The 13,698-nt window shown below is 33.9% G+C and overlaps 1 long non-coding RNA gene across 1 annotated transcript in view; it reads left to right on the top strand.

Annotated features, from left to right (window-relative positions):
- Positions 1-12,801, top strand: part of LOC128073518 (uncharacterized) — an 89,782-nt gene extending 76,981 nt beyond the window's left edge. Inside the window, exon 3 of the long non-coding RNA XR_008202747.1 lies at positions 12,334-12,801. This is a non-coding gene — a long non-coding RNA (uncharacterized LOC128073518). The remainder of the gene's footprint in view (positions 1-12,333) is intronic.
- The last annotated feature ends 897 nt before the right edge of the window (positions 12,802-13,698 follow it).

Consider the following 13,698-nt stretch of genomic DNA (forward strand, 5'->3'; position numbering starts at 1 on the left):
GGCGTTACTTTCAAAACAGAGTTTGTACTGTACAACTCTTTCCAATTTTCAGAAGCTGCTGTCTTCTTGTCTCTGTACAAAGGATTTTCTGCCCAATGGAAGCTTCATACCTCAAGGGGAAATAGCCTGGGCCTTGGTATTGGACTTGGCACTGGTCCAACTGATAAGATCTGAAGAAGACTTTAAAAAAAATTAAAATCTATGGCACTTTAATTACATTGTAGGTCAGAAAATGCCAGATCTAGTAGCAGGTGAAGGAAAAATAATATTCAAAGATCCAAGTTGGATTAGCACTGTGGGAGGGGTTTGATTTTTTTTTTAATTCAGGGATGATTCAATGTATTGTATCCAGTCCTAATGATTTTCCAGTGTTTCTGGGTCAGACTTCTTCAAAGCACATTTCAGGAAACCCAAGTTAGTCTCCTGATCTAAATTCGTCTTTGAAAAAGTTTTCTCTTTTTCTACCTGTAAAATGTCTCTGTGGGAACCATTTCTCTTGGCTAAAGCTATCCTTTGTAAGTATTTCCATTTACTCAGACAGAAAAATCATATAAATGGCAAGTTTCATCTTCTAGTAGGATCTCTTTAACTATCAAATAAAGATGAAGGATCCCAAATTTTCAGGAGTATTTGTATGCAGACATCAGTATTTGAAAGTAATCCATTTTATTAAACAGTGCATTGATTTTGTAGTCAAGAGTTTGATTATTAGAAGTTTTTCTCTCATATTTGCTTTAAATACGAGTGCAATTGAACCTGCCTGATCAGTGCATGGCTTAAATAATGTTCTGGTTATTTAAAAGTGATGCAAACTGCAGCAATGTACTGTTAGCTTCATTGAATGGCACACTTTAAAGTTAAGAATAGCTACAAGATTTTTCAAATTGCATAGGTAACCAGAATGAGTTAAGACTAAAAAATCTGGGACAACCATTTTGACAGGAAGGGGATGAATACATTTGAACTACATTACTAGGAATATCTTTTCAGATAGTAGTCTATGCACTAAAATAGATCCCCGATATGAAAATAAGAAGGTATGCTAGATGTAGGACAACATAAAAAAAAACATAGGATAATGCAGAAATATTTATTCTCACACACACCAGTTGCATATGAGAACAAAGAACTGGAAATCATTCAGTCCAACCACTGTAAAGCTGGGTACGTAATTCATAGGTTCTTTCATAAACTTGTGAATTCCCATGAGAAAACTGGAAAAACTATTAGTGGGTAGCACTGCTGGAAGGCTGATCAAAATGCACATCTTCTGCTGGATAAAAGTATTTTGATTCACAGCTTGAACTTATTCATAGTGAGTTTTTAGTCACTTGCTCTTGTGCCAACAGTGTCCTTCAGTTTATAAAGCCTGTATTCCTTTCTAACATTTACCCCCCAGTATGTTTAGAGATAGCAGACCATACTCTGTCTCACTGGTTCTTTTGTTAGGCAAAAGAAGTCTTTTCATTTATTCTCCAGTTATAAGATAGACTGTCATTCTCCTGCTGAGAAGTAGCATATGATTAACTCAAGAATAGTGCTACCACAGCTGCATAGCTTCTGAGCTGCACTTAGTTTCAACCTGCCTAGCTGGAAGAGTGTGAATATCTGTGTCCACCTGTGTAGACTAACCCTTCTTATCCCTTTCTGAATTTTGATTTGAATTAAGCATTAGTGAAGACAGATAACCAGAATTAGAGATCATAGGTGAGAGAGAAGAGTTTATGGAAGGATGAGAAGACTACGTGATTTGAGACTGAATTCAGTCTAATGAAAGAATGGGCTGTCAAAATATTTGCCTAATTTAAATAAATGCTTCAGTGCATCTTATTACTGAAAGGTTTTATAAAATACATTAAGAATCAGCAATAATTTGCTTTTATCTCAATTTTTGCAGTGGATGAGAGTAATAGAATACAAATATACTTCTAAATCAATTTTATTATAATCTGAGCCTGTTATCTAATTCAAGATCTTCCTTCTGAATGAAGTGACTACAGAATTTTTAGTGTCTAAAATAGTTTTATGTACATCAAAAATCATGTAAGTGAAAAGATTTAGAAGAGATTTTGAGCTGGCCATAGCGAGCTTCCATTAAAGGAGAACATATGGTTAAAATTTTGGAATTCGGCAGTTTAGTGTATGTGAAGATAAAAAAGGTTTGCTGTTGGTTGTTTTTTGGGTGGTTTTTTTTTTTTTTTTTTTTTTTTTTTTCTGTTTGTGTTTTGTTTTCTTATATTTTTGTTGTTGTTTTTGTTTTTTTTTTTTCTTTTGTAGCCATTGTTTTTCTAAAATTGTAGTCTCTGAATGGTAATCCATATTTAGAAGGTATAAGCTCAATTTCTTTCCAAATTGCAAAACACTTTAATAACTACACTTCTAAGCAGTCAACTAAAGTTATATTCTCCCTATTTCCCTCACTTATACAACAAAAAAATTTTAGCCTGAATTCTGCTCACATGCTCTTTATCTGGGAGAACTACAAGTGGAACAAATGCTAGTCAAGAAAACAGATTTTGTTTCATGTCAAGAGTATTAGGAGTCAAAAAGAGCCAGATAATATATTCTGAATCTCTCTCATCCCACACTTGAGCATTCAGCAACGTCAAGCTAGGAACAGTTATCTACTATCTGTTTAAACTTAGTTTCAGAAAATATGCCCTGTTAATTATCTGTTTCTGATACAGTGGATAATGTGAGCAACATTAAAGAAATGTTTGGAGGACCAGAAGGGTTAAAAGGCCTCTGACATTCTTATTTCATATATATGTGATGTTTTAATATTAGTGGAAACTGAGGACCACCACACTGCTCTCTGTCTCCCTCCTCAAAGGAGCAGGAGTGGCATGAAAAAACAACGAAAAAAGACTCTTGGGTTGAGAAAAGGGCAGGGAGATTAGTCACCAATTACTGACTCTAGTAAAACAGACCTAATATAAAGGGAGATGAATGCAATTTATTGCCTTCTAATAACAGATTAGAGAATGAGAAGTATAAGCACTTTCCCCTTCCTCCTTGTCCACTAATTCTACGTGGATATATGCTCCACATGGCACCCACAGGCTGCAGGGGACACCGTGGGCCCCTCCTGCACTGCTTGGGAAGCAGTAATCTGTGAAGTCTTTGTTGGTTATACTTACATGCTGTTACGAACCCCTTAAAAAAGCATTTCTATAAATCTCTCTCTGTGTTAATTGGGAATTGTTGATTCAATCTAAATTTGCTCATGCGGAAGAAGTGTAAAAGAAAGGGAAACTGTGAGGAATGAAAAATGTTATCAGAATATAACGTCTTTCTCCATTATGCGCTTTCACTGCTCCCTCAGAAATGGTCTGTGACACACAGGGTTATTCTTGTACAAATTACCATTCAGTTAGCAGATACTGTTGCTTTATGACAAGTTGTTCTAATAGCAGTGCATTGTCATAATGTCATTGCAAAGCTCAGAGATAGATTTGGCAGATTAAGCTTCTTTTTCAGAGGCATATGATAATAAGAACAATCTACATGTTATGTAGTATAGAAAGTCACAGTAACCAAGGTCTTGAGCTGACATATTGACACTGAAATATATTGTAGTTTTTTATTGAGATAGTTAAAGGGGAAGAAGCTTGCTAGAATAAACCTATGAATGAGTTTGCTAGGCCAGACAAGTTAACATTTGATTCTTTTTCTTTTTTAACGTGCCTTAAAATAGGTATGTTAGGATTTAGCGTATCTGGGAGCTACTGAAAGTTGTGCAATAAATTGTAATCATTTGCAAGTTTACAAAAGAATTCTGTGATTTTATAATAACAAAATATACAACATGGCACCTATATTTCTAGAGTTTATTGATGGATTTAAACTTAATGATAGTTTACAAATAAGTGGCTCTCCTGTTTCTTCAGGTTGGAAGTAAAATACTCTGCTAAAAATAAGCACTTTCCTTTTGCCTTAATGACAATGTAGTGCAATTAAAAATAGGATGAGAAGAACATTTTCTGGGAGGTGAATATGACAAATTTTGGTTTGGTAGCAGTATACCTCCAGTTGAAGAAGTAGTGCTTAAAGGAGTAATTTAAAATAAACAGTATTTTAGAAGAAGTTAATCAGATGGTCTGATTTGTGAATCTACGTTGGTGTAATAAGTGCTAAAAAGTAATCAAACTTTTTTTAAATGCACACAACTATTTTTACTTCCAGTGATAACATATGAGAACTGGTAGAATTATTTTAGAAATAATGTCTTTATGTCAAAGATAGAATTTCTTGGGAGGGCTTACTTGTGAAATAAGGAGATTATAATCAAAGTGTGAATTGAGCTGTTTTACGGAAACAGTGTAAGCTTACTTTATGTAATCTACTCCTTATTGACATTCTCATTAATTTTAGTTTTCTTGTTTATACTAAAAAGAGCTACCTTTTGGATTTTTTTTGGCAGGTAGGTCTTTGTGAACATTTTCAAATAGTCTATTGATCTGAAACAGAGAGATATCATTATATTCTTGGCTGCAGAGTAGAATACTGTTTTGCAAATCTCTCCTGCTAATTCACTGAATAACAGTAATTACATCTATATTTTTTGGAGATATAATTTGATTATTTTCAAGAGGAAGACACCAAAGATGTTAATGTTGGTCATTCTGCTTAATTGTCTATGAAATTAAAACAGGTTTAGTTGAAATAACTGATAAAACATGAAAAAAAAATTAGGTGCAGAAAACCTATTTAGCAATTTTAATTCTACCTCGAATCATGGACTAAAAAAATTTTTCCCGATAGTTTTCATTATTTATTAATTTGTTTTCATAATATTTTATGTTTTGAAAATGTGAACTCTTACAGAGAGTTTTGTGGGATTTATTTTAAAGAGCAAACTTTATGAGGGGTACATCTCTAATGCAGTCTTTGAATGATAATGTGGCACCAATCTGAGGAATTTGTTTGTTTTAGGAAAGAGATTATGTTGTTAAATTATTATTATTATTATTATGAATTATGTTAAATTATGTTGTTACAGTTGCCACTTAACTTTTCAAATATTTTATTTTTTTATATAATAATGCCTTTTTTTTTGTTCTGTAAACTTCAAATGTAAAATTATTTCTTTTCTCATAGTGTGAATTCAAGTAGTATCTCAGTGTAGTGATAAAAAGTGTCATGTTTTAAAGGGAGAAAATAACTCTTATCTCCTTCACCTGTTTTTGTTAAGAGGTATATTGATTAAAAATTATATTAATATTTCATATGGAATTAATTGCTTGATAGGCATTAGCTATTCAGTGGACAATAAAATGTGTATCTATTCTGAGTTTACCCCTAATTATAGTGGGTATAAAGATGCCTATCTTACATGTTATACGGAATATTTAGGTTCCCCATCCATTTAGAGAACTTCTATTTTCAGTTCAAGACAAAATAAAATCAAGTTTCATTCATACACTGATTTAGGATTTGAAAAATATACATTCTAACAATTTTGGAATCTTTGCATGTTCCTAAAATATTAAGAAAAATGTCAATATTTGTGGATTTATACAGTCAATTTTATCAAGGCAAGCAAAGCTGCTTTTCATTAGTATTGTTTCATTTGACAGAGTCCTCTGCATTTAAACAACTCTAAAAGATGCTTTAAAAAAATGAGTTCAGGTTTACTTTTTACTTTATTTTTAACTGCTACTGTGCATTTGCTGAGTATAAAGCTTCTTGCCTCTTCTCAGCTGGAATTTTTGACTTTGGGAAGCTTCGATGGTAAAGATAAATTGTCGATAGGTTGGCTATGTTGATGCCATCTGTTATAATCACTCTCTGCCTGCTAACATGTTGTTCACACCACTTCTGAAATGCTCAGGTGCTAAGTAATAATTTGTTTACTGGAATTGGATAAAGAACAAAATAATGAAAATTTTCTTTCATACTGACTTTCTTTGTGCCTCAAGTGAAGCACAGGCCTTTTTTTTCTCTGGATGATACCTCTAGAAAATGATATGCCAAAAATGAATATTTGAACAGAGTAATTTTGACTGCCAATAGCACAGGCAGCATTATATCAGCTGGCTGAGGAATCAATGACATTATTTAAAGCTTTAAAATTCATGGGGAGCAGGTACAGTGGAAAATAAATGCAAATCTAAGCCAAGAATACAAAGCTTTTGTAAGAAATCACATACATATACAGAAATTAACATTTTTACAAACCTAGATGTTTCTTCCAGTTCGAGTGGAGTTTATTTTAATGATGTGTCAGAACAGGAGATAGAGGGAATTATTGAGTTGCGAAGCAAATTACAAATTCATTTTAAATCTTAAGCCTATTCAAACTTAGTTTCCTCATTAAGTTGAAAGTTTTGGTCTGATTCTACTTTCAGCATAAAAATGTCATTAAATGTGTTTGTTTAGAACTGGTGACTAATTTTGGAAGAACTAAAGGATAATCCTTTAGCTCCTTATGAAGACATCCTTGGTTTACCTTCTTTCTGTAGTCAGAAGTTTCCAGTGAATACCTTACATTTCAATATTTATGCTTTATCTAGCAGTTCTCACAGTGCTTCCTCTTTTTGACTGGATTATACTAATGTCTCCAAAGGAAGCTGGTGCAAAATCAATGTTGATGAATAGGAACCAACTCTTCTACTAACTGTGTTCTTTTGAATTATGCTTTTGTTTTGACTGACAGATATTGCTGGGAGTCATGCAGATTGAGAAATGCTGAACCAGTAGTAAGCAGCAAAAAAGATGTGTTTTCACAGTTGGGAATGATCGACGATATGTGCTGGTGGTGCTCTGGTTCTTTTTCCTGCTAAGCACAAAATTGAAAGGGGAACCCACTAGATGGCCAGAATTAGTTTGTATATCAAAGGTATCAACAGTGCTCTGCATTCAATCTAAAAGCAATGGAAAATGAAAATATACCACAAAAGTATATTTTTCTGACTCTCTGCAGTATTGTATTTGTTCTTGAAAATTTTGTATCTGACTGCTGATTTGAAGTGCTGAACAAGAAGCTGTTTGCTACATTGTCAACTTTCCCTGTTATTGAGCCACTAATTTTCATTTCACTGTAACTGGTTTGTTCTGAAAATGCCATTCTAGTCAAAAAAGAATTACACTTAAAGTTATTACACTTCGATGGAATCTGACCATGCAAAGATTGCTAGTGTGGTCTGGAGTACATGTGAAATTTACCTAAAAATGTGTTGTGCTCAAAATAGGAGAACAATCTGGGGAACCTTGGAGAGAATAAGGGGTATTAATCTTTTATCAGCCTAGATTTGGTGAAATCTATCTAATCTGATCAACAACGTTGTAATGTAACTGCTTTCATAATATCTTGCTTATGAACATCCTCTCTGCATAGTAATCACAGTTGTTTTTGTGTTTTTTTAAATGTTTATTTTGTGACTAAGATACTAATCTCAATCTCTTTTGAGTGCTCTGAAATGCCTAATTTAGCTTGGTTTCTAGCAGTTCTTAGTTATTTCTTCAGTTTCTAACATATATATATGCATATATATTTCTCTTAGTGTTGAGGCCAATTCTCTTCTTTCAGGCTTTATAAGGAGCCTTCTCTGTTGCAGGTTGAGCTCATTGCCTCTTGTCCTGGCACAGGATGCCAATGAAAATAGCATGTCTCCATTATCTTTGTATCCTCCCTTTAGATATTTATACAGATTGATAAGATTCCCCCTGAGCCTTCCATTCTCTAATCTGAACAGCCCCAGTTCTCAGCCTCTCCTCTCAAGAGTGGTGCACCTTGATCATCTTGGTGGCCCTCTGTTGGACTCTTTCCAGTTCAGTCTCATACTGGCAGCCCAGAGCTGCACACAGTCACTCAAGGTACAGCCTCACCAATGCTGAGTAGTGGGCAAGGGTCACCTTTCCTTACCTGCCAGTGATACTTTTCATAATGCAGTAAGAATTCTTAGTGGCAAGAGCACATTGCTGATTCATGTTGGTGTCTACCAGGATCACAGGTTCTTTTCTGCAAAGATGATTTCCAGCTGGGTGGACATTTAGTGGTGCTTGGAGTTTTTCCTCACCGAGTACACTGTGCACTTCTTGATGAACTCTTTGAGATTTTTGTCATCCCACCTCTCCAGACTGTCAGTATTACTCTGGAAGGCAGTACAGCCCTTTGGTGAGTCAGTTACTCCCTTGTGTTCTATCACTGGCAGATTTACTGAGAGTGCACTATACCCCACTGTCCAGACTATTAATGCAGATGTTAAAACAGAAATGGATCCAGTATTGACCTTTGGGATAATCCAGTAGTCACTCTAAGTCAACTCTCAGTCAACATACACCATTTACCTCCCTCTGGTTCTGACTGTTCAGACAATTTTCAACTCACTTCACTGTTAGCTCATCCAGCCCATACTTTAAAAGCTAATCTCTCAGATCTTGTGAAAGACAGTATCAAAAGCCTTATTGAAGACCAGGGAAACCACTGCTACCTCTTCATCCATCAAGCTGATTATTTCATTATAAGAGCTTATCAGGTTGATTAGGTGCAACTTTCCTTGAGTAAATCCATGCTGAGTACTTTTGATGATTTTCTTCTCTTTTCTGTGCCTAAAATTGGCTTCCATCTCTTCAGTTGAGGTGAGGCTGACCAGCTTGTAGTTCCCTGGGTCCTCCTTCTTGCTCTTTTTGAAGATAGGAGTGACATTTGCTTTTCTCCAGTCTTCAAGCACTTTAACCAGTTGCCACAATTGAGAGGGCAGTCCTGTAATCACATCTGCCATCTCCCTCAGTACTTGTGGCTGTATCCTATCGTTGCCAACGGACTAGCGAATATCCAGTTTGCTCAAGTTTTGCCTGACGTGATCTTCTACTGAAAGTTTATCTTCTTTGTTACAGCCACCCAGTGTAAACTCTGGGGCCTAAAGGCCTGTGATGCAAGTAAACATTGGGACTTTTTAGTGTAGGATAACCAGGTTTTCTATTTCTTTAAGGAGAGAAATCACATTTTATCTTGTCTTCCTTTTGTCACTGATGTCCTTATAGAAGCCCTTTTTTGTTTCCCATGAGTGTCTAGGTTCAGCTTTCCTAACTTGATCCCTAGCTCCTTGGAAAATATCTCATATTCCTCCCAGGTTACCTATATTCCATTCCATTCCATTCCATTCCATTCCATTCCATTCCATTCCATTCCATTCCATTCCCACTACGTTTATAGTAGTAATTAAACCGTAACCTCTACATGACATTAACATAGAGACATTTCTTACCCTGTAACCTAGTGTGTTTTTAAATTTTAGTTCACTAACTGTATATGAAAAAATTCAAGAATTTAATGAGTGGAATATTCAATACATTTAATCACCACAGAAGAATTCACCACCTCCCTATGTTACAATCACAGTGTTCTATTATAAAGCATATAAAACTAAAAAAAAAAAGGACTGTGTGGGAAAATATGTTTCAATATATAAAACTTGCTACAATTAAAAAATTTATTTAGTAAATGAGTTTTACCATTTGTTTAAAGCTTTGTGTTAAAGTTGATTTGTTGGGCACAAGCTAAGAACTTAGGCATTCTACCAGTTCAAAATATTCTCAGCACCAATCCTCTTGTAGGTATTCTTAATCCCATACTATCCAGAACAGAATTTCTATCACACTTAGAAATACCAATGTGTCCATTTTCTTAAACCTTATGGAAAAACCGCAAGTGCTAATTGGCTATGTTTCTTTTCTTTTAAAATAACAAAAGTGTAGGTGCAAATGATTTTTTTTTTTAATTAAAAAAAATGTAATAAAAAAATAATATAATGAACCTCTGAAGTAAACCAGATGCTTTGAATTTCTTAATGTTTTGTAAATTCAGAACGGTGAAAGTTCCTCCTTCTGTACCCTAACCCTTAGCAGGTTTTTGTGACTATTGTTATCTGTACACATTTCTGTGAGAGTTAGTTTTATAATTATTTAAATATTTCAGTAGGAAGATACAATTTCTCACATGATAATCAGAAATTCAAGAATAGCCACTAGCCAAGAAAACAAAATGTTCAAGTTTTTTATCTCTGTGGAAAATAGTTATTTATGAATAAATAGCATATATTTCTTTTCCAAATATATTAAATTTGATTTTAATGTAGCTTCCATTTTTTAAGTATATCAACACACTGAATAAATGATTTGAAAAAAAATATTGATGCTGTGAAAATTAAAATGATATATTTTCAATCTCAGTATTTAATACTCTATTCACTTAAACTTTTGAAAATCTGTCATGAACATTGATATCCCTGTGTGAAATGAAATGTATTTTAGTCACAGTTTGTGTTCATAAAGCAGTTCATTTTCAAGCCCGTTTTTCTAGTCATTGTAACTGCCATATCAAATAAAAAAATTATAAGTTTGATGCAACATATGTTCCAACTGCAATCCTTTCAACAAGGTTATGATTTAGTGCTGACATTACTTTTTAAACATTGTATATGATAAGAAGTGATGACATTTATTCTACTTCACCAAAGTGTACCTTCTCTGTACACTGCTGATTATGAGGCAAAAAATACCAGTCATTGGAGAAGACATAGCATAGAAGACATTAAGATAGAGCAGTACTTTTAACTAATAGTACTTATTGTATCAAAATGAACTGTTGTAATCATTTCTGGTCTTATGTAGTCATTAATTTGAACTTTTAAAATCCAAAATAAGCATGAAAAAACCAAAGGTGAGAGAAATATATTGCCTTTTCTTGGCAGTAATACGAGATACTTATTACCTGTTACACATATCAATCAATTGTACCAAACTCCCAGATATATAAGGACTGTTATTTCTGTCCAGGAAGAATGGCAAAATAAATTTAATATTTTTATAAGGCTTTTTGTTGACAACTGAATTGAAATGTTAAAGAGCTGTGATATTATATTTATTTGAATTCTGAGAAAGTAATACTCTTGGTTAACTAAATGTCTGGCTTATCGTTAAGAGTAATTAAACTGCTCTTTCCTGTTCCTCTGTTTCTCTGAAGGTTTCAAAAGCATCACAGTCTGTCTTGATCATTACAATTCTGCTGTGTATAAAGCCATATTTATTGCTGGAAATGTCACTAAGAATTGTTTAGAAGAATTATGTATTAGGAAATATCAGATTATTTAATGTACTACCCTACATTCTTCTATCAAAAGAATCAAATTTTGGCAAGAATGAAGGAAGAAAAGCTGGGAGAAGAAGAGATTGGAATTAATATGATGCAGAGGTTAATTATTTGGAGGTTTTGTTTTCTAATTGCGCAGAGTCTACCTCCAGGAAACTGTTATCTGATTTCATATTTCATACTGTATTTCCACATTTACATCCTGACTTTCTTGCCATTTGGTTAGATGACAGTGTTAATCAAAATAAAGCTAAGCTAATGTATTTCTTGCCAATCCAAACATGAGGAGTTAGTCATAAAAGTATTACATGACACATGAAATCTAGCCCAATCATTCCCAAGCTGCTTTTCTTCCATTTTATGTGTATTTTAGAATAAAGAAGAAAGTTAATAGGATTGTAGATCTGGAGACTAGAATTATTCAGAGTTTTAACAAATGGATGTCTGCATCATACTGGGTGTTGCATAATGCCAGTTAACAATGCATATATTTATCAAAAAATAAGTTGTTGTACTGACCTCAGTGGCATTAGAATTACTTGCTGAAAAGTCTAAAACTCAGTCATTTGCTTTTGATACCTTCTGTCTCTATTGAGAATTTATAAAATGCACATGTTCAGTTTACCACAGATCATCATCTGTTAGGAATTCAGGCTAAGAAAATTAAAACATGCATATCAGATTTAGAAAACACTTGCAGTGTTACTTGCTTTAATTTTAAAAGCCAGTGGATTGACTTGCTTACAACAACTGGATAGCAGTCAGGAATTGTGAAAAGTTAACAAGCTGATGGAGGAACTGTTGCATAAGGTTTACAGGACTGGTTTCTGAGCTGAATTCTGCACTTTGCAAGATAAGATATCCATATGCATAGAACATATATATCTAAATGGACATATAATAAGGAGCAATTTGGATTGTAAAAAATTTAAGATCTCTATCACTTATCCATTTAAGTAAGTTAAGTGGTTCCTCCTAGGGCTTATTGATTGATGAAACTTGAAACATTTCATCATATCTGAACATCTGTAGATTAAGCTGAAAATCCATTAACTTTATTCCCTCCCTTTTTCAGACTATTTCTAAGAATGATATAAATTTTACTTCTTCATAGTTAGTCTTTGTGTTTTGCTATTTGCAATTAGTATGACATATCTTTGTTCTTGCTGTTCCTCTGAAATATGTTCTGTTTGTTTAATAACAGTAATGATGGTTGTTGGTGTGCTTATATATTCCAGAGACCAGGGAGATGGCTACTTCAATGAGACAGCCACTACTCTGAAACATGAGAGGGTCCTAGAGGAGGAAATGAGGTCATCTTAGAGGCTCTAAGAATCACTGAAAGTGAGGAGACACTCCTGAGAAATCAAGGGAGATGATGCAGCAAAGTTTTCCAGCTACAGGGAGAAAGAGAAAATTGGGTAGATTTTATTGCAAGTCAGATAATCTTTAAAGTTGTTGAACTGAGAATTAAGATTAAGTGAAACAACTGCAAATAATGTAGGTCAAGGGAACAAGGGAAGATTGACTTGCGGACATTTATATTTATAGTTTATTTTACTCAGTGCACATCTAACTTTTATAAGGGTTTCTTATTTTATAATAAATTTATTTGTAGATTTATTTTTATCTATCTACCTCCCTACCTATCTGTTTATTTATTTTCTGATGAGAAGGTTACTCGTCTTAAAGAAAATTATGGCCAGAAATTTTAGAAATGATTGCTCAGAGAAATTTCAGCTAATTCCTGTAAAGTAAAAGATACATACATTTTGATATTTCTGAGTAACTATTCCTAAAAATTGACCGTCTGGGTGTCTTGACAACTATGACACCAGTATTATCCTGCAAATGTGCTTCAGCATTCAAATAAGAAAAGAGTTGCAAAGTATTTTTAAGTATGAATAGCGACTTTGATTTAAATTGTAGAAAACAAAGGTAATCTGTATCTTAAATCAAAGACTACGTCATTTTTACTTCTAAGTTGTGTTTCCTTTTATAGCTGTTTCTTTACTCTCAACTTTGGTGATATTTACAGAATGCTATTATTATTTTACTTTCCTTTAAAAGACAACTTTAAGTCAGAGTCACATAAGAACATATATAATTTGTCTTAAAATGAAGGGCAGTATGGTCTCAGAAAAAAGTTCTCATGCCTTGGCAATTTTACAGTAGGTATTACAATATTTCTTACTATAAGTCTTAAGTGAGACAAATTCTTTTCCAAAATTAGGGTAAGTAATAAAATGATAATAATAATAATAACAATAATAACAACAACAATAATCATACCAAGTTTTCTAAAGGATACTTGTGAGAATCCTTCATTGTTTTTTTGGCTCAAAGCTTGCTTCCCGAGGTTTTTCTTGTGATAAGACTCAGTGATTTGTTGAGGAGACAAGTGATGTGTGACAATCGATATCACTTTGGGAACATTTGAAAGCCCCTTCCTCCAGAGCTGCTTGCCTCCGGAGGAGAGTGCTCAGGAGTGTTCACTGGCAGAAGATCTGGCCTGTGACTGAACAGCTCCAGCTTGGTATGGGAGGCTGGGGGATGATGCGATTGTATCCTGTGAAGGTAAGGTACAAGTTGGCACCTCCCTG

Source organism: Tympanuchus pallidicinctus, unplaced genomic scaffold (genome assembly GCF_026119805.1).
Source record: "Tympanuchus pallidicinctus isolate F22 unplaced genomic scaffold, pur_lepc_1.0 scaffold8, whole genome shotgun sequence".
In the NCBI taxonomy this organism is placed as follows: Eukaryota; Metazoa; Chordata; class Aves; order Galliformes; family Phasianidae; genus Tympanuchus; species Tympanuchus pallidicinctus.